Source organism: Malaya genurostris, chromosome 2 (genome assembly GCF_030247185.1).
Source record: "Malaya genurostris strain Urasoe2022 chromosome 2, Malgen_1.1, whole genome shotgun sequence".
NCBI classification, from domain to species: domain Eukaryota; kingdom Metazoa; phylum Arthropoda; class Insecta; order Diptera; family Culicidae; genus Malaya; species Malaya genurostris.
In genome coordinates, this window is record NC_080571.1 from 89,552,042 (window position 1) to 89,571,575 (window position 19,534).

The 19,534-nt window shown below is 36.7% G+C and overlaps 1 protein-coding gene across 6 annotated transcripts in view; it reads left to right on the forward strand.

Annotated features, from left to right (window-relative positions):
- LOC131432014 (extracellular serine/threonine protein CG31145) overlaps positions 1 to 19,534 on the forward strand; it is a 224,093-nt gene that overhangs the window by 131,084 nt on the left and 73,475 nt on the right. For all 6 annotated transcript variants that reach the window (XM_058598036.1, XM_058598032.1, XM_058598031.1 and 3 more), the window contains exon 2: positions 2,613 to 2,659. The gene's annotated coding sequence lies outside the window, so the exon portion shown is untranslated. The remainder of the gene's footprint in view (positions 1 to 2,612; positions 2,660 to 19,534) is intronic.

Genomic DNA, 19,534 nt, shown 5'->3' on the forward strand with positions numbered 1-19,534 from the left:
CTACCGGGAAGGTAAACAAGAAAACATACCGTGAATAATGTCTATTGAAGCGATTATTACCATTCTTTCGCAGCCATAGTGCTCCCTCGCTATTCTGGTCTGATTTGGCATCTTGTCACTAAATCAAAAATGTTTTTGAATGATATAAAACGAATGGAGTCCATGTTGTACCGAAAAAGGAGAATACACCTAACTGCCCAAAGTTGCGACTTGTCGAGTGGTATTGGGCTCTCGTGAAGAGAGAACTCTCTCAATACAAACAACAAGCTACAACTAAAGAAAAAATTCGAAAGTCTTGCACAAAAGCAGCTAAATCGGTCTGCACAGATCCCAATGGCTGGAGTAAACTCTAAAAATCATAGTTTCTTCGTGAAGCCTAATTAAGTAACTGCTATTAGTTTTAATATGACTAGTAATGCACATTTAAATGCATGGAAAATGCATCTCAAATCAGCAAACTTGTTTTCATCTAAAATAAATCTCTCCATATTCCATCCATTACATAATAATATTTCAAAACTATTAGAGCAGAAGAAGAATTTACGAAACATTGCAAAAATAGGTTGCACAAAATTTGATGGGAAATGATATTGAATAAAACAAATTTTGTGTATCATAACGCATTAATTGTTTTCCATTCACTATATAATAGGTTCAATGTTGGTGAGTAAATATGAGTGTGCCATTTTTCATCGAATAAACCTTGTAATAACTACTGTGCGCAGAAAAATCCCGATTTTTTGGAACAGCAACACTATTAGTTGACTTTCAAATTAAAAAATAGTTGCTCCAAACCAACAAAAGAAAATTCAAACAAAGTAATCTTGTTTTTAGCTAGAATATGTTTGTTCTAAACAATTGTTGGTTGTTTAAAAAAAATATCGGTTGATTGCCACTGTATCAAAGAACAAATTCGTTAGAATTACACGGAATTTGACTTTCAAAAATTCACGAAAAATTTGAGAAAATTAATGAAATCTTGATTGGAATCAATAGAATGACCAATATAATTTAATGTTTGAAGATTATTTCATGCAAATCTTGGCCGCGGCTCCACTTTAAATGACCCATGCGCAAGATCCAAGCAATTTAATTTTCTAAAATCGAACGTTTGACTTCAGTGTTTCCTTTTAATTTGTTTTGATTAAAAATTCTAATATCACTCCTTATTTAAGAATCTATAATAAGACATATGACCAACTCTATTTCTTATTTTACCTAAATTTCTTAATGAAGTAAAAACTGTTCCAAAAAGTGTGGACGCAGTCGAAAACCGCTATCAATACACAATAATTGAAAATCTGTCAATTTTTATTGCTGTGTTCTGTTTTTTTTACACTCTCCTCTCACCACTCGTGTAACCGTTTATTAGTTTTCATGTTCATTTGAACATGCGCGGTCCTTTAAGAGGAGTTAGGAAGTTCAATGGACATGACATCTTTGAAAATAAGCTGGGTACGGATCGAAGAAACCGTGCTGTTAACCCACGTTTCAGTATGGGATCAGACCATAAAAGGCAGAATTTTCTTCGTCATAGTGAACATCTGATACTTCGAACCTATAGGAAACAGCCAAACGCAGTCCGAATCTAGGAACATCGATCAGACCAATAATTTAAAAGTTATACGATTCGATGATTGCTGCAAATCGAACTGTGTAGTCGAAATCGACTAAATCTTACGTGAAATTCGATAACAAATCCCTGCCGGTGTCGCAATATTGAACGGTACGAGAAGTATATTGGTAACAAAAATATGGTCTTGCATGCTATTTGTAGCTGCGGTACGATTTCGCAGGTCGTCATCACAACTGCTTCGATGAACAATGAAATATACATCGAGAAATGCTTACTAAAATGACTTCTTCCCATGATTCGAAACCACAAGGATTCACGGATTCTTTTCTGGTCAGATCTCGTGTCCTACATTACGCAAAATCAGCGGTAAAACGGTGTATCACTGTACTGTACTGTTACTTAGTTACAAAAAGGAATAAATAAATCCAATTTTTCGCAATTTTGTTGATCTAAGTTGAAGTGTTTCGGGCATTGATTGAGGCACATCTTAGAGAACTTGTTTCGGCAGTCGAAACCATTTAGAAATTTGAAAAAGACTCCAAGAAATCTGTACCGAAACCAATGAATAACGTTTGCAAGAAAGTGTAGCTTACAATTTCCAGATAGCTAATGGTAAGAATACTAATCTGTTGAGCAAGTTCAATATGAACAGTATATCCAACAGAAATTTTTGTTTTTTTAAGTATAGAGGTTCTAACCTTAAGGTCTATCGACTCTTCAGGCCAGAAAAAATTTCTGACCCTATTTGAGGTGTTGGGAATCGAACCCAGGTGGACTGCGTGAAAGGTATCGACTATCCTATCATGCTATACTCGTCCCCACAACAGAAAACAAATATCCGATACTTTTTGACACATTTTGCATCCTATAACCATCAATACATTAGAATTAGTAAGTGTTACAATATTTCAAATACCAGCATTAATCGTATTCACGTTAATTCGGTTGTTTCGTTGACATTACTCACTCAATTTTTTCACGAAAAATTTAAACATGTTACTAAATGAAAAACTTTGTATTTTTTTTTTTGTTGCAGACACATATTCGTAAAAGATCGCAGAACTAGAGACAACTTATATCAAGGTAAATACAATAAACATTAACTTTATTTATGACAATTTCACACAAGTTTAAGTTTAAGCTTATATGAAATAATCTGGAAAATCAAAGCAACAGGTGTTTGTTTATGTACTACAAAATACAGAATTTAAAAATTTCTTACGTAACAAACAAAATACTGCCCTTCGTCATGTCACTCTCAGCAGACGTTCGACGGGTGAAACAAGTGCAGACCCAATCAATCGCAGATTCATTGATTTTTTTATAGTTTTCTTACCCAAGAAGACGATATGAATCAGGCATGTTCTCTCCGTACAATTATGCCATCATCGCCACCATCAATTACGCTACCAGCAGCAGCAGCAGCGGTTTGTTGTGTACTTGCTAATGCACTCCAACCCCAGCTCCACCAGGCCCCAGTTACTCTCCCCAAGCGTTTGTAGTACAGCTACATTGGCTTCGTGTCGGGCAGTAATGTAGCAAACGAACACCATTTTCACGGTCACTTACATGAAGATATGGCGAGCAAGTTTTTACGGTCATACCGGGCTCGGTATGGCCACCGGCAATCAGACAAAGGGGTAAAAGGGGTTTGCCGATAATTTCTTTTTGACCACAAGGTGGAATACGTGTCCGTGAGAGCTGCAAACGAAGTTTGCCGTAATTTACACGGCAATTGTTGGCAATTTGCTGTAGGCTAGGAGAATTGAGGTTAGTTCGTTGATGATCGCTAATCTGCCTGCCGGTCGTCGGTCAGTCTCGGAGGGATGCGCAACCTTCAATTGAGAGTGAAATTCATCTTCAGGATGGATTTGATTTCGTTATTTGTCGGTTCTGCCTCTCATGCAATGATATCTCTGGAATCAGAAGTGTCCATCTACGTTTTATCGGTAACCACGATTTAGCTACCGAACAAGCACAATTTGGTCAAAATCGGTTGGGTCACCATCCAGAAAATTGTTCGGATATAGAGACATGCACATTGCCGTGTACAACACTTTTGTGGTTTTTTATGAAGCAGAAAGTGTCCACCAAAAACCATTTTATAGTTATCAGGAACATATCATAGCGTTTTTAATGAGCCCAAGTTTGTCCAAATCGGTATAGTAGTGTCTGAGAAAATTGCGCGATCAAAGAAAAGTGCGACTTGTTGGTTCCGTCTTCGTCTCCGTAACGTCTCCGGAATGGAAAGTGCTCACCATGAACCTTTCCAACTTGATCACTGACCCAATAATGTTTTTAAATTGAGTTTAAGATTTTCGGCAAAGTGATTTAGTCATCTCATGGAGTGGATGAAAAAATGTTGTCTATTGGATACGTCACTTCTACGATTATTTATTCAAAAAATGAAGCTTCCATCATTCGCCCATCAAACTCAATCAATTATACAATAGCAGCTAGACAGGACCCATTTAAAAATCCTATAACACTACCATTTTTCAGCCAATTTCGGAAAATGAACAAGATTTATTTAGGGTGTACAATGACATTTACTAACAATTCACTCAGAATACAATATCGATCAAAAGACCGCCTCAATAAGGCACACAGAAAGCGGACATTTTTCGGGTATTTTAATTTGTGTATAACAATATTTCGGACGTAGTTACAGAAATTTTCGCTATTATATTATCTTTTAGTTCTTCAATTCTTTCGATTAGCTGGCATACACCTTACTCTTCAAACAGTTCCAATACGAATTGTCTTGCTAGAAGGCACCAAATGTCTCCCATTTTGTTTACAATAAACACATCATCAATTTACATCGTAACAATTTCAGCCCGAGTTTTTTCGTTAATCAGTCTATAACTGAAATGGCAAAGACTAGGGTTTCGGAATCTGGCAGAGTTGTCAATACCACATTTCAATAGGTCCTGTCTAAATGGCGCACCCTGTATTTTTTTAAAATAACTAATTGATTTCCTACGAATGTTTTTCACTCCATATACTTGTGAAAACAAATAGTTTCCGAGTTACAACGATTTCAAGAAAGTGCATTCAAAAATACATTCGTTAATACCAAAAACTAAACTAGAGTCGAATGGTTCTCTCCGTGTACAACAAATGGTTTGCCATACTAAAGAGGTGTGCAAAGTTCTCTCCGAATTGGAGCATGTGAAGTCGATACTTATATTGTCATTTTTGCTACTGTTAATTTTTGAAATTATTCTATTCAGACAGCGTTCCGCAGCGACCGTCGATCGGAAAAGTACTGTACGAAAAACAGATAGAAACATTCGCTCAGGGAAATCCGGCAAGTTTTGACGTAGGACTACGTTTTCTTTTCGTTATCCTGATTTTCTGTAAATGCTGAAAAAGGAAAAGAGGATTCAGTACGCAAACGTCACAATGTTTTCAACTATGACATTACGAAAGTCAGATGAAGAAAAATTGTCTATTAGATTCCTGAGATTAAAGTTCAATTAACTTTTTCTTTTCGTTATGTTATGTTTTCTCATACAGATTTTCAGAACACTTCCAGTTAGAGATTTCCAAATTTTTCTCAAAAAAAAATAATAAATCAAATATTGTTTTATGGAATGTTTGTCTTGCACGAGAGACATAGATTTAATTCGAAATTCCGCTCTTCAATGTGTGTGTATTCATATTTAAACAAAAATTCTTAACACAACCAAAATTTACATTAAACCGACTTGCATTCAGTACTGTTCGTTAATGCCTTGAGAAACTTAACGATCGTTTCCGGGACATCTCGAATTCTCAAAGAATTATTTTAGAAAAAATATATCGTCCAAATTTGTTGTTAGTTCAATCCAAGATGCAGAGTTTATTAATTTGATTTAACATTATTAGTCATCTTGAAACTAATTACAGTTACTTAATAAGGCTGCATGAAGAAACTACGAACTTTTGAGTGCACTGCAGCCGTTAGGACCTGTACAGACTTCTGTGCAATCGATTTGTTCGAGATTTTCGTTATTTTTTGTATAATTGTAGTTTGTAGGTTATATTAAGGGAGTTCTCTCTTCACGAGAGCCCAATACTGCTCGATAGGTCGCAGCTTTCGGTACAACATGGACTCCATTTACTTTATACCATTTCAAAACATCTTTGGCGTCGTGACAAAATTCCAAATCAGGAATGTTTACCGTTCCGGTAGTGATACAGCTTTATCTTGTTCGACCACAGCTACATATTGCCTGCCAAACCTATTTTTTTAAACTTGGCCTTTTTCTTCGTAATAGAATGCTCCTTTACGCCGTTCCGTTGCATGGCAGCATAAAAAGACATTCCGGGAAGCTGTTTGAATTTTTCCAACAAGCATTTCACGCGTTGATGAAATATTAGAGATACAGGTATTCAGGAGTGTTAATATTCTGTTGCGAGCAAGTAAAGCTTGCTAATAAAGAATGAACATTTTTCAATTTTCGATAGCTGAATTTTTCAAATAGAAAACATTGTCAATCACGCAAATAGCATAGGAACATTGCCACATTATAATTTCGAATTACTCGTTCGATTTGTGATTGGATCGTGGTCACCACAAATGCCAACAACAAAATATAGTTTACATTTCTGTAAACAATGATACAATAATTTCCACAAGCACAACAAAATATGTATCATTCGATTGCAAGTAATTCATTGAAATAAAATCATATTTGCATTTCCTACCACCTGTGTCAATCAATATTGCGAGATTTGTTGAATGAACTTGAAAAGTAATTCGGCAACACTTTTTTTTACAGATCACGCGTGTTTTGTGTAATTGTCAGACTTGTTCAGTTTGGTCTATAATTTATTTATGAATCGTCGTTTGGTCTATAATTTAATCATGAATGAGCACTGGCAAAATTGGAGGAAGACCTAAATATTGCGTTCAGCGCCGAAGAATGGTTGAATGGATATGTCAACAAGAAAAACTGCCGCTACTGGAGTAAAGACCAGCATTAAAAGAGTAGTAGTAGTAGTAGAGACTACAAGTGCATCCTAAAAAAGTTGCTGTTTGGTGTGGAGAGAGTGTGCATAAATTGGACCTTGCTCATGGGCTATCTAAAGAAGAGCCGCGGCCAACGTTTGCATAAATCTTCTTCAAACATTAAATTATATTGATCGATCTATCGATTCCAATAAATATTTCATCAATTTTCTCAATTTTTTTGTGTTATCTTGAAAATCAAATCTTATATCTCCTAAAAATCACCCTCTACATGTTAAAGTAAAAGGTTCAAGACACCTTATTCAAAGTAGTTGCCTTCAAATACTATGTATTTCTTCCATTTTCCATTGACTCACGAATACCACGTCGAAAGAACTGTTCATCGTGAAGCCAATTTTCCACATCATCATACCTAGCCCAGTGCTGCTCAGAAAGTGCGTGAGACATCAATGAAATCAATCGATAGTCGGACAGGGTCAAATCTGGGGAGTATTTCGAGTTGGGCAAAAGTTTCCAACTGAGTTTGGAAATAATGTCTTAACCACTTTCGCTATCATGTCTTGTGGTGCATTCTGGTAGTTTTTCATACAACGCTTGCTTCAATTACATCATTTGCTGTTAGTAGTGATTGCTATTTACAGTTTCCCCTGGATTAATAGACTCGTAGTTCAAGATCCAATTTTGATCAACGCAAGGGTAGAACCATGAATTTCTGAGCTTGGGAGCCTTGAAACAACTCCATTTCTTATCTTCCATCCAGGGCCGGTGAAAGAGATTGGTATGGCGGGTAGAACTACCCACCTGCAAAATTCCAAAGGTGGGTAATTACCCACCTGAATACTCGAACGAAAAACAATAGTAATATTGTTATTATTTATTAGATCAAGGATATTTTCATTGATACTAGGAATAATAACTAAATTAAAATTATCGATCGCTTGTACCCAAGGTAGAGCAAGGATGTGAAGATATACAACAGAAAGGTTAGATGTGACAAGGGTTATTCGAGTAAGCAAAAATCTCTCTAGCAACCTTCAACCACAGGAGTCTAGCTTAAGCATCACATCAATGCAAATCACTCGAGTCTTGGGTTTGCCGGAAAGTAGTTATCAGAAGTTGTTATTTTCTGCTTGCGGCAGCTTTCTCATACACAATGAGTTCTTCACAATCTCTAATCGAAAAAAATACTGTCTATATTGACTATAGACTTGGTCGTGAACGAACGAGACATCCATTAGAACAAGATGATCATGCCCAGATTTTCGCGAAAGTCTATTAATCTTAGCTCATCTAATCTCATGAACTTTGATTTGGCGTTCATCTATCTAATGTTCAAAACTGGCTGTTTTTTCCGGAAGAATTCATTTGGACACGTTTAAAATCAGAATACCACAAATCTTTGTTTTTAACGGATCCGGGTAACATTTATTAATCCTTGCGCGGGTTTCTCCTTTTAAAAAGCAATGTTTTATCAACACACGGAGTTTGTAATCTCCATTTTTGTTTCCAAAAATGAATAAGTAATGTCACTTATATGTCGGTAGGATTAATGTTTGTTGTGCGATTGACGAGAAAATTTGACGTATGTCATCTGGAGGTTGGTACCTTCGAAAAATGAAATTAGTTTGACATTACATGTCTGGGTCAGTCTCGGGACTTTTTGAACAATGTGTTATGGACATCAGCAGTTGAACTGTTTGTGGATTAGTTTGGTGTGCCGTTCAATTCTCGCGAGACACATTTTGATCTAAAATCGGCTGTTCAAGAAAATGCAGGATGATCTCGATCATGGAGTACTGGATGAACGAGTTCAGCACCTTTCATCATCAAGCCCAACAAACTGAACGGTCAGGATAACCAAAATTCTCATATTTTTAAAAATTCTCAGTCACAAATAAGTTTACAAGAAATAGAAAAGACTGCTGTCTTAGTATTCAAAATAAATATTGGCAATGATTTTGAAACTAGCTGGGTAGTCCTACGTCAGCAGCTCAAACAACTCCACAATAGTTTTATGTCGTATTTACCCCATAAATACGCAATTTTGTTTCGAAACAAAATTCCGAAAACGCTTCAAACTTCAAATTTACGTATTTTATGTAAAGTTCTATCGAAACAAAACATTATAAAAACCGATCTTACACTTTTAAGGGATAAATATCATTTCAAAAATTCAAAATAGTGCGTCGTTCCCCCGGCACGAAAAATTACCCACCTGGGCATAACATGTTTCACCGGCCATGCTTCCATCACAATCAGGGGCAGAAAACTGCTTGTTTCATGCCAAGAAAGCAAAACTTTTCTCACAATTTTTCGGTTTTCTTCCGGCGATCATTCTACTCATGAGGACTCCATTTCTCCACCTTTTGAATCTTTCCCATAACGTGTAGGTGATTCGAACTGGCCTGGCGACTAACGTTAAACCTCTTCGTTATTTGTATTTTAGTTTGAGTATTGTCTTTGTTGAACAATCCTTGATATTCGATATCTTCAAATTGGTTGGGAAAATCTGTACGTTTTTTGATTTTCATACTGATATGACTTTCAAATCGTTTTAACCAACGTTCACAAGTAACGACCGATAGAGCATGTTCCCCATAAGCTTCAACTAGAAATCGATGGCAAGAATTTCGACATGTTCACTTCAGTTAAATCTATATGGCACTAACTTGCAACTGAAAAAACAGATATAGTTTTTGGAACGTAATGTTACAGCAAAAAAACATACGCAATAGTTTCAACGGTAAACTAATTCTTATTTTCAGATGCATCTTCTGAAAAAAAATTCGCATTATTAGCTGCCACATTTGGTAGATTATCCGACCGACATGTACTTCTTCTTTCGGCTTTTGTTGCTTAGAACAGAACAGTGGATTGAGACCGTGCAGTGGTGAAAATACTGTTAGATGTAAGATTGTTTACTTCTTCGTACATTTCTTTAAAAAAATTACTTTATTTAATTTTGTTGAAAAGCCACTTTATTTAGTTTTGTGAGAAAGCCACTGCTGCAAGTGAAAAAACTAGTTTAAATGTTTACAATTAGATGATCGCAAATCTGGTTTTCCGTTAGTTTCGAACTAAATCATATAGATAAGTCTTATTTCTCCTAGCCTACAATGTGCAAGAATGAAGAATGTGTTATGTGGACACCGATCGTTACACATTCATCAAATGATTTATTTCCTTTATAAATAGAATTTTCATATTAGTTACTTACAAAAATATGTTCAGTTCTCAGCTTTGTGCTAATATTTGAGATTATTTTTGCGATTTCCCCCGCACTGAAATAAAATGCAATGCATTTCTCTTCTTGTATCCCATGTTGCCGTGAAAAAATGTTGCACAGACTTTGCCAGACACCAAACCGAGCTCCCAGATGCAGTTCCATCGGATGAATTATTGTCAGTGTACGAAGTCTTGTGAACCGGAAGGAAAGAATCAAGAAACAGCAACACCAATTAGAAAGCAGAACAAATGGCAGTCGAGTTTCATCGGACTCTCGGTAATGCATTTATTATCGTTTCCTCTCGGGCCCTTGCACTTCCGTGCACCGTCGCACCTGGCGCCACTCGGCTCACAACAACTCACGGCTCCACATCGGGTGCAATATTTTTATTTTCACTTCGTTTTGTTTTCGCGATGATTTGCACGCCATCAATCTTACCCTTTTTTCCGACCGGACGCGCATCGCAGGAAGGCATGGCGCCCGGTACGCTAGCTTCAAAGGGAAAGACATAAAAAAGGCCTTACATGTCGGATTAACGGACAGTGGAAAATTCACACGGAAGTTGCCAGTACAAGATTGTACAATAATTCATCCAACTGGCCAACCAACCTCAACACTGCAATGTATCGGTGCAAAACAAGAATGCATTTTCCGGGAGCACCTCGACCGTACTGAGAATGGCCAAGGTTCGGTATGGACAGGGGGCCGGCGATGATTCACCGTTAATGTGCTTTTATTTACTAACGGTTACGAATGTTTCTTTTTTTTGCTGTTGTTGCTATTGTTGTTTTGCCATTTCCTTTAGCCTTTTCGAAAGAAGTTGAGACATTTGCTCTCTGGCTAACTGCATATTGCAATGAGTCCCAGTGAAAGTATGGTGTACCGTTCTAGTCATCTGAAATGTCACTTGGATAAATACGATTGGTTCGAAGAACTGAACCGAAATAACTGACAACACTGATAGAATGACTATCACAATTCGTGAGTCGAGATTATCTCGAAACGCTAATGACCGGTTGCAAAAACTGTCACAACAAAAGTAAACGTTGTGAAAAAGTTGAACGGAGGAAACTAACACCGGACTACTATGCAATTAGGCATTACGTTTTTCCAGACGTTGTTTTAGTTCTACCTGAAGATGAGAGCGTGATAAACGTCCTACTTAGGTTGGCTTAGTTGAAGTGACCGACCACCCGCAGCCCGTGGTGATGATATAAATTTCATTCTGCACTTCACGACTCAGGCGATAGAAGATTAATCTGGTAATATGAAAATAAATACCATGTTCCGTTGCTCAAATCAAAAACTAATGAGATTTTTTTCGCTTTGAACGGATGTGGCAATTAGATCAGTTCTCATCGTCCGATTTCATGAGATCATGGGTAGCCAGACTGCGTGAGTAATTGTTACTCCACATTAGATCTTGTTTCGTTACTGCTCGTTACTGTCACGTGAAGAAATCATCAGTAATTGCACTTCCAAGTCGGCAATCACATCGGCCTGTACAAACAGAGATAATAGCCGAACTATTAGGAAGGTGTTTTCCGGGACAGGAAACTGTAAATTATCTGGATATATTTCAATAAAAGTTCGTGAGCTGATGTGCTCACACCAACAGTAAGACGGTAATTTCGGAGCAAAAAAAAGCAGATAATGTATATCTCAAGCACTGGGTGGTAGTTTTAATCTTCACGTCGCATCTTTTGAACCTCCATCAAACAAAACCGCACGTTTTTCAGCGGAACCTTTGAAAAACAAAACGGAAGAAAGCAAACGCGTCCCCGGTGCTGACTTTCTTGCAATGAAAGTGGAGCATGCCACCGCACGCTACCTATGAATGAATTTGTATTTCCATTCTCGGAATTTGGGTTGCATTTATTAGGAAAACTAGTAACCTAAATTACCTAAAGAGTTTGAGTTGAAAAAGGTTTTTTTTATACAGTGCCTTTCGTTTCGATAACGAATTGCCAAATTTAGGTTATGTCGAAAACGTCATCGAATTCACTTCATAATTCACACATTGTGATACTTGTAAATAGTGCTGGAAACGATTCCATCACGCGACAGTTTAAAATGAAATTCCTAATTTGATTCCTAAGACTGTTTATGTTTTTTATGAATGTCGTGTGGATGAAATCTTTTACGTTGTCTCCTATCCGGGCAATCACACCTGAATGTCGCGCGAACCACAAGAATAAAAGTCGCATGTGACAGTCATGAGCGAGCGCTACATGAATGTAAGGAGTGTATCGATAAGTAGTTAGCAACATTCAAACAGTTATTACTCTGAAATGGCTTATTTTCTTGCAGTGTGTTTTACGGTGACATGTTTGTTTACATGTCAATAACAGCTGCGCAATCGATTGATTTCGGTACGGTTTATCGTTTCAATGATGAGTCGAATTGATCCGGAAACGCGAAAGAAAATTCTGCACACTTGGTGCTCAGAAAGCCATGTCACGTACAACGAAATTTCAAAACGGATGAAATTGCACCACACCAGTATCAAAAATATTATCGAGAAGTTCGGTAAGACCCTTTCCATGAAGGATTTGCCCCGATCCGGTAGGAAACGGGTCCCAGCCAGCCCGGCGGGGACTTAAAAGTGGTTGAGTACATCAGGAAAAACCAATCGGCGTTGACGCGGGATTTGGCCAAGCAGTTCAACACCAGCATCGCGATGATTCAACGGATTAAAGTTCGGAACTCCCTGAAAACGTACAAGAAACAGAAGGTGCTGAAAAAGTCCTTGGTACAGCAAGTTCAGGCCAAAACAAGAGCGCGAAAACTGTATAACCGGATTCTACAGAATAAAGACGGATGCATCGTGATCGACGACGAAACCTACGCCAAGGAATACTCTCGAGCGCTGACCGGACCGCAATATCATACGAAATCGGTGTACCAGGACCTGGACGACGCTGACACCACGGTGGCGATGGGAAAGATTGGGCAGAAGGTGTTGGTCTGGCAAGCAATTTGTACCTCGATTTTCTTCACGAAGGGCACAATTAACGCCAAGGTGTACGAGGAAGAATGTTTGAAGAAGAGAATGCTGCCACTGTACAGAAAGCATAAGGCTCCTCCTCTCTTTTGGCAGGATTTGACTTCAGCCCACTACGCCAACTCCGTTCTACAGTGGTTGTCAAAAAATAATGTACAATTCGTGGAAAAGGACATCAACCCAACGAACTGCCCGGATCTTCGGCCAATTGAAAGGTATTGGGCAATTGTCAAGCGGCACTTTCGGAAAAAAGGTACAGTGTCCCAAAACAGGCAGGAGTTAAAAACAAACCACCAGGAAAGTCACAAAAGTAACTGTGCAGAATTTAATGAAGAATGTCAAGTCCAAAGTGCGAGCGTTTCACAGAAACTAGGATTTTCTTCAATATAATCAGTGAAATGCATAAAAATGTAATTTTTTCACAATATATCGAAAACTGATGTCAAAATATTTCGCTTTTTTATTCAATAGTCAATGTTGCTAACTACTTTTCGATACACTCCTTAGTGTCGAGAGTCTTACTCGTATTGGGCGATAAATGTAACGAAAGAATGGTAGTCATCAATAGAATAGGCTGCATTTTCTTTTCGGAGCGAATTCCACTTTCATGAAGGAATTCAAAACGGCATCATTAGTGACTGTTTTCATCTCGATACTGTCCCATGAAATGGTCGAATTTCATACCATTATTGCCAGTTCAAAACCCCTTCGAATTTCAAAAAATATGTTATTAAAATTCTTCTCCTAAAATATTTAAATCAATTATAAAATCAATAATTTTCAACAAACGACTTTATAATAAAACATTTTAAAGTAATTAGAAAAGCATTTCTATTCGTATGAAAATTGATCGGCATGTTCTCCAAAAAAAAATCTGAGTGGGCGTCGGATTATTCCAAAAGGAGAACGTCAGTGTCAATGAAATATCGCGGGTTAGGATTGTCAATCAACGAAAATTCAAAATTTAAAAAAAAAATTTAAGACATGAATTGAATGGAAAAGGAAGTGAACATTGATCGAAAATCACAATATTTAAACATTTACTAGATCCATACGGTTGTCAACCAGCGAAAATTTCCAATTTTTGAAAAAATTTAGAACAACAACTGATTGAAAAGGCAAGGCTATAGAGGTCATGTACTTTTAAAGTGCATAGAGTAGTCAACCGGTCAAAAATATAAATTTAGTTTTGTTTCAATGAAAAGTAAAGTCAATAATTAAAGAAATTTACTTGAACCTATCACCCAAGGTTAATAGGGCAGTCAACCAACGAAAATTCTCAATTTCTGAAAAAAGTAAAGCAATAATTGAATCAAAATACGGGTCAATAGAGGTATAAAATTGTTAAATTCTTAACCTTTCAAAGTACATAGGGTTGTCAAACAGTGAAAATTATTCACATCTGAAAAAAAAATCGAATTTTACATCCAAACCTCCATTTACGTAATAATCGGGGGAAAAATTTACGTAATTTTGAATGTATTACGTAAAATAAGTTGATGTTATTTCAGATTTTTAAGGTAACAATTTTTATGTTATGTGAATTGTTGGAAATAATATAAAAAATAAATCATAAAAGTATGTTCAAACGTCATTTCAATATCCAATATTGTGCCTTCCGGTATATCGATATTCATTACAAACGATATTTGAGGTCGCGTCAATGTCCAAGATGGTGACTTTTGCTTCATCAATTATCGGTACAAACCATCAAACTGCTCATAGTTTTCAGTACATTGAAGTGATTACGACAGAATGGATACTGCCATTGATCTGTGGAAGAAATGAAACGTGCTAAACAAATTTGCCATGATTGATGATGCACACATACGTGTGTATGTGTACATAGATTGCAATGTGTATTAACTCTATATTTCTGTTTCTCCTGTTCTTTGGCTCAGAAAGTGGAATGGAATCATGTCCTCTTTGTTAAATGTAAATCTCTCTTAAATTGCGTTGTAGAACGCTTGGAACTTTCTCTGACATTCGTTACTTGCGCTCAGTTTCTCACTAATGCTACATTCAAATACAAAAAAAATACATCGACAAAGGTAGAAACAATCCGAGCATATTTCCTGCCCAAGTGGCAAATTCTCTGGCGAAATTGCAATAGGAGATACTCGTATCTTTAGTTGGAAAATTGGTTACCGTAAAGAAATATGTCGCTTGGGTTACACGCAGGAGGGTTTCCTCCTTCGTTACTAGTGTTCATTTGGCTCCACAGCCTAGTTCGTCCAGGATGGAAAATGTGGAGCCCTGTACCCTCGGCCAGAGTAGCGCATAAAGGGATAAAAAAGTAATGGATTAAAATTGTGAATTTAACTGGATTTTCTTTTCTCACAAAACACCACAAAACTTCAATTTATGATTTTATTTTTCAGATTTGAATATTTTTCACAGTATCGAGTGAAGAAAACTTGTACCGATCATGGCTACGGTTTGATTGTCAATTTAAATCCAAGGAAAAAAGCAAACAAAAAATCATCAGTTGCAGCCGGTAAAAATTGAGGAAACCTTTCAGCACACTGCACAATCCGTCGAGTCCACCAGAAATTACCCGTACGTAGTCAGTTGGCAGCACTACCTCAGATTTGAAAGAAACTTTCTAAACATGTAGGGTTTGTCCTAAAATGACATTTTCATTTGTTTATTTATTTGTTTCGTAGCAGGAAAAAGCCCCACGGAGCTGAAAAATCACAATCTCTCACTCCAGCAGGCATGAAACCTCCTCATCGTTTACATCAACTACTTTCTACTAGTGATTTTCGAAAAATCAGTTTAATTTTTGTTCTAAACTGGAAGAAATTTGGCTTTCGAATCCTTCACTGAAAAAAATCGATCTTAAAAATTTGAAGTTCAACTACAAAAAAACCTTTGTTACTCCACCTATTTGTAAGATTTCGTTCTCGATCATTAGTATTGTGAGCTCATCAAATAACCTAATAGCAGCTTTCAAACGAGTCTAAGTCTTTCGAAATCGATTCTTCTATATCCAAACACTGGTTTGTTAGTTACGTGATTTGTTAGTTACGTCACATAAAGACTGTCCCAAAAAGTATGGACGCAACCAAAAACCGCTGCCATTTCGCAATGGTTCAGAATCTGTCAATTTTTATAGCTGCGTACTGTTGTTTACACTCTTCTTTAACCACTTGTGCAGTTGTTTATTCGTTTTCATCAGTTTGTTTCGAAATGCGTGGACTTTCAGCAGAACAACGTCGAAAAATTGTGTACAAATGGTGCACAGAACGCGGACTGTCACTGAGAAAGATAGCAAAATGGAAGGAGTAAGTGAAAAAGTTGTGCGAAATGCAATCAGGAAGTTCGGTGAGGATAACACCTTTAAGGATAAACCGAAAACGGGTCGAAAAAAAGGTCCTGCTAACCCTCAGTTGGATAAACATATACTGAAGGCGTTCGAGCAAAAAGAGGTTTCAGTTCGGGATGTGGCCATGAAAGCGGGCACTTCGAAGTCAAATGTTCTTCGTGCTATAGAACGTTTGAATCTTCGAACCTATAAGAAGCAGAAACAACCAAAACGTAGTCCGAAACAAGAAGCATCGATCAGGCCGAGGGTTCGAAAGCTGTACAATACGATTCTTGCTGGAAATTTGAACTGCATAATCATGGACAACGAAACCTACGTGAAACTCGATTACAAATCCTTGCCGGGACCACAATATTATACGGTGCGAGAAGGGCAAGTGTTAAACCAGTCCGAGACATCGATTGAAGTCGAAAAATTTGGTAAGAAAGCTATGGTCTGGTAAGCAATTTGTAGCTGCGGTAAGATTTCGAAACCCTTCATCACCACTGCTTCAATGAACAGCGAAATATACATCAAGGAATGTTTTCAAAAACGACTTCTACCCATGATTCGAAGCCACAAGGATCCTGTCGTCTTCTGGCCAGATCTTGCTTCTTGCCACTACTCGAAATCAGTAGGTAGAATGGTATACTACCAAAAATGTCACTTTCGTCCCAAAAGATATGAATCCACCAAATCGCCCACAATTTCGACCAATTGAGGAATTTTTGGCATTAACGAAGGCACATCTTAAGAAACATGTATCGGCAGCCGAAACCATTCAACAGTTCGAAAAAGATTGGAAAAAAGTGTCAAAACTTCAAGAAGGTGCGCCAGCTAGTCTACAATGGCTAAGTAGCAAATGTTGAGAATAATATTCTGTTGTTGTAGTCTAATATTATCAGTATAACGAATTTGAATTTGAATATCTAACACTTGGGAATTATTTACAGCGAAATCAAAGTGCGTCCGTACTTTGTGGGACAGTCTTTATAACATTGCATCTCTCGAAACGGAAATGTTCGCCATTACCCTTCCAAATTTGAATGACATTGTGAGCCTTCAAATAAGCCTTTGTTTATCGAAATTTGTTGAGACATCAACGAGAAAATTCAACCGATGAATGTGCGGTTATTCATTTACGTCACTTATACTATTATATGTTCGGAACCAGAAGTGAGAGTCATTTGATCTTAGAATTTAGTCCATAAATCAATAGAAGCTTACAAATGAACCTAGACTTGTTAAAAAAGGCTAAGCCAACTCTGAGAAAATTAAGCGGTCAAAACAATAAGTTTTGTCGTTTACGTTACCTTGTACCATTATATCTCCGGAACCGGAAGCGCCAGCCATTTGATCTTTGAACTCGATCCACAGTTCAATAGTAGCTTTCAAACGAACCTAAGTTTATTAAAATCAGCTCAGCCATCTCCAAAGAAATTGCGCGGTAAAAAAACAATGTTCAAATCACAAGTATAACACATTTTTATACAATTTGTCATTTTTCGACAATGGTTTTTTGTGATAAAGTCTAAACGTCCACAAAGTTCCATTCATACCTGAGAGGGTTGTCGATTTGGTGATGAACCCTTGAACTTTTCTTCAAATATCACTTTGTTGGTTAACCTACACAGTTCGTAAAAATATTGTGATTTTACAACTTATAAGATGCACATAAATGGAGTGTCGTATTTCACACAAATTTATAATCGAGAGCATGTGAAATTATGTGATTTGAAAATTACATGGCTTGAAATCGAATGAAAAAACAAATATCGATAAGCAACATCGCGCTTTGAACCGAGGAACGTCAGTTAATCGACTGAACCACAGCAGCCCATATCTGCTTGATGAATAATTGTTACATATAAATCCATACAGCGGCACTTGGTAGCCGAGTGTAAATTACATTCGGAGCCTGTAAAATGATGTACGAGTGGAATATGGCGGCATTTGAAAAGTAAAGTAGTTGAATTGTATCGTTTGTAGAATTATGTTACTTGTAAAATTAAAATTTTATTTCTGAATAATCACTTATTGTTTCATCATCTCTTCATCTCTGTCGCTTCCTGAGCTACTTTTCCACTTTTCTTTGTCTTCTGTTTGAATTTTGTTCATTTGAAAACATTGTTCGATCGGTCAGAAATGTAAACAGTTTGACGGTTTGATGTATTTTTCAAATATATTCACTCCGTTTTCTCGATAACATTGTAGCAATTCTCAACTGTAATGACAACTTGTTAGTTTTTGCCAAAACTTTACAGGCTCACTGCGAACTTTAATGAGGGCAAGAATATGCTTTGTCAACCACTTCTGCTTCTGCAAGGCTCACAGAGTAATTTCTCTTGAGTTCTTGACTCAAATTTTTCATAAGAATTCTTGATAACCAAGCAGGACAACTGGCATCATCAGTTCACAATTTTGACTCTAGCCTTACTTTTGAGAGGCCCAACATTTCTTGGAAATTTTCAAAATATATATCTCAAAACGATTGGTCCTATTGATTCGGTGTCTTCGGCAATGTTTTAGGTGACTATTGAGGATTTATAGAGAAAGTATACACTGTATAAAAATTTTTTTTTTTCAAAAATAAAACTTGAAAATCAATTTTCTTAAAAAATGTTTTTTTTTCAATTTTTCAAATGTTTTAGCTTATAATAGAAAAAGATTATTGCACTCTGACTCAAAATAAAAAAAAATAACAGAAAAGTTGTCTTTTAGAATTGAATCTATTTTTAAAAATTGTTGCTATGTTTGGTCTTTCTCCATAGAAAGAATATATAATTTGTGGAGAAACCTACTTTTTAACGGACTTCCAGAGACCACTAGTGTTATATACTATTCGACTCAGCTCAACGAGTTCGGGAAATGTCTGTGTGTGTGCGTGCACGTTCCAAAAAATTCATTCTATACGCTCAATTTTCTGGGAGATGGCTGAACCGATTTCAACTAGCTTGATTTCATTTGAAAGCTACTATCGGATTGTAAACCAAGTTCTAAGATCAATGGGCTGTCACTTCCGGTTCCGTTGACATAAAGGCATAAATGACATGTTTTTTATCCGCACTTTTTTCATAAAGAAACCAATATTCAAGTTCAATTATATTATTGCAGATACTTTTGGTTTCGAGAACGTTGTCGAATATGCGACGTAGGCGTTGAGCTACGCCTTTCCGAACTAACGGAAACAATCTGAATGAGTTTGAGCAGGAAATCAGGCCAAACTTGTGTCAGAAATTGTTCACACGAAACAAATATATGAGATTGTTGGAATAACAAGAGAATTACATTATTGCACTATTAGAGGGATTAAAAAAAGTTTTTTTTATAAGTTATCAATTTTTAAACAAATAAGATGCAATTCAAAATTTATCTAAATAGTACCGTTCCCGAAATACAGTTTAAAAATAACAGTTGTGTTTTAATTTAATTTTGAAAATGGAAATCAACTATCTCCTAAA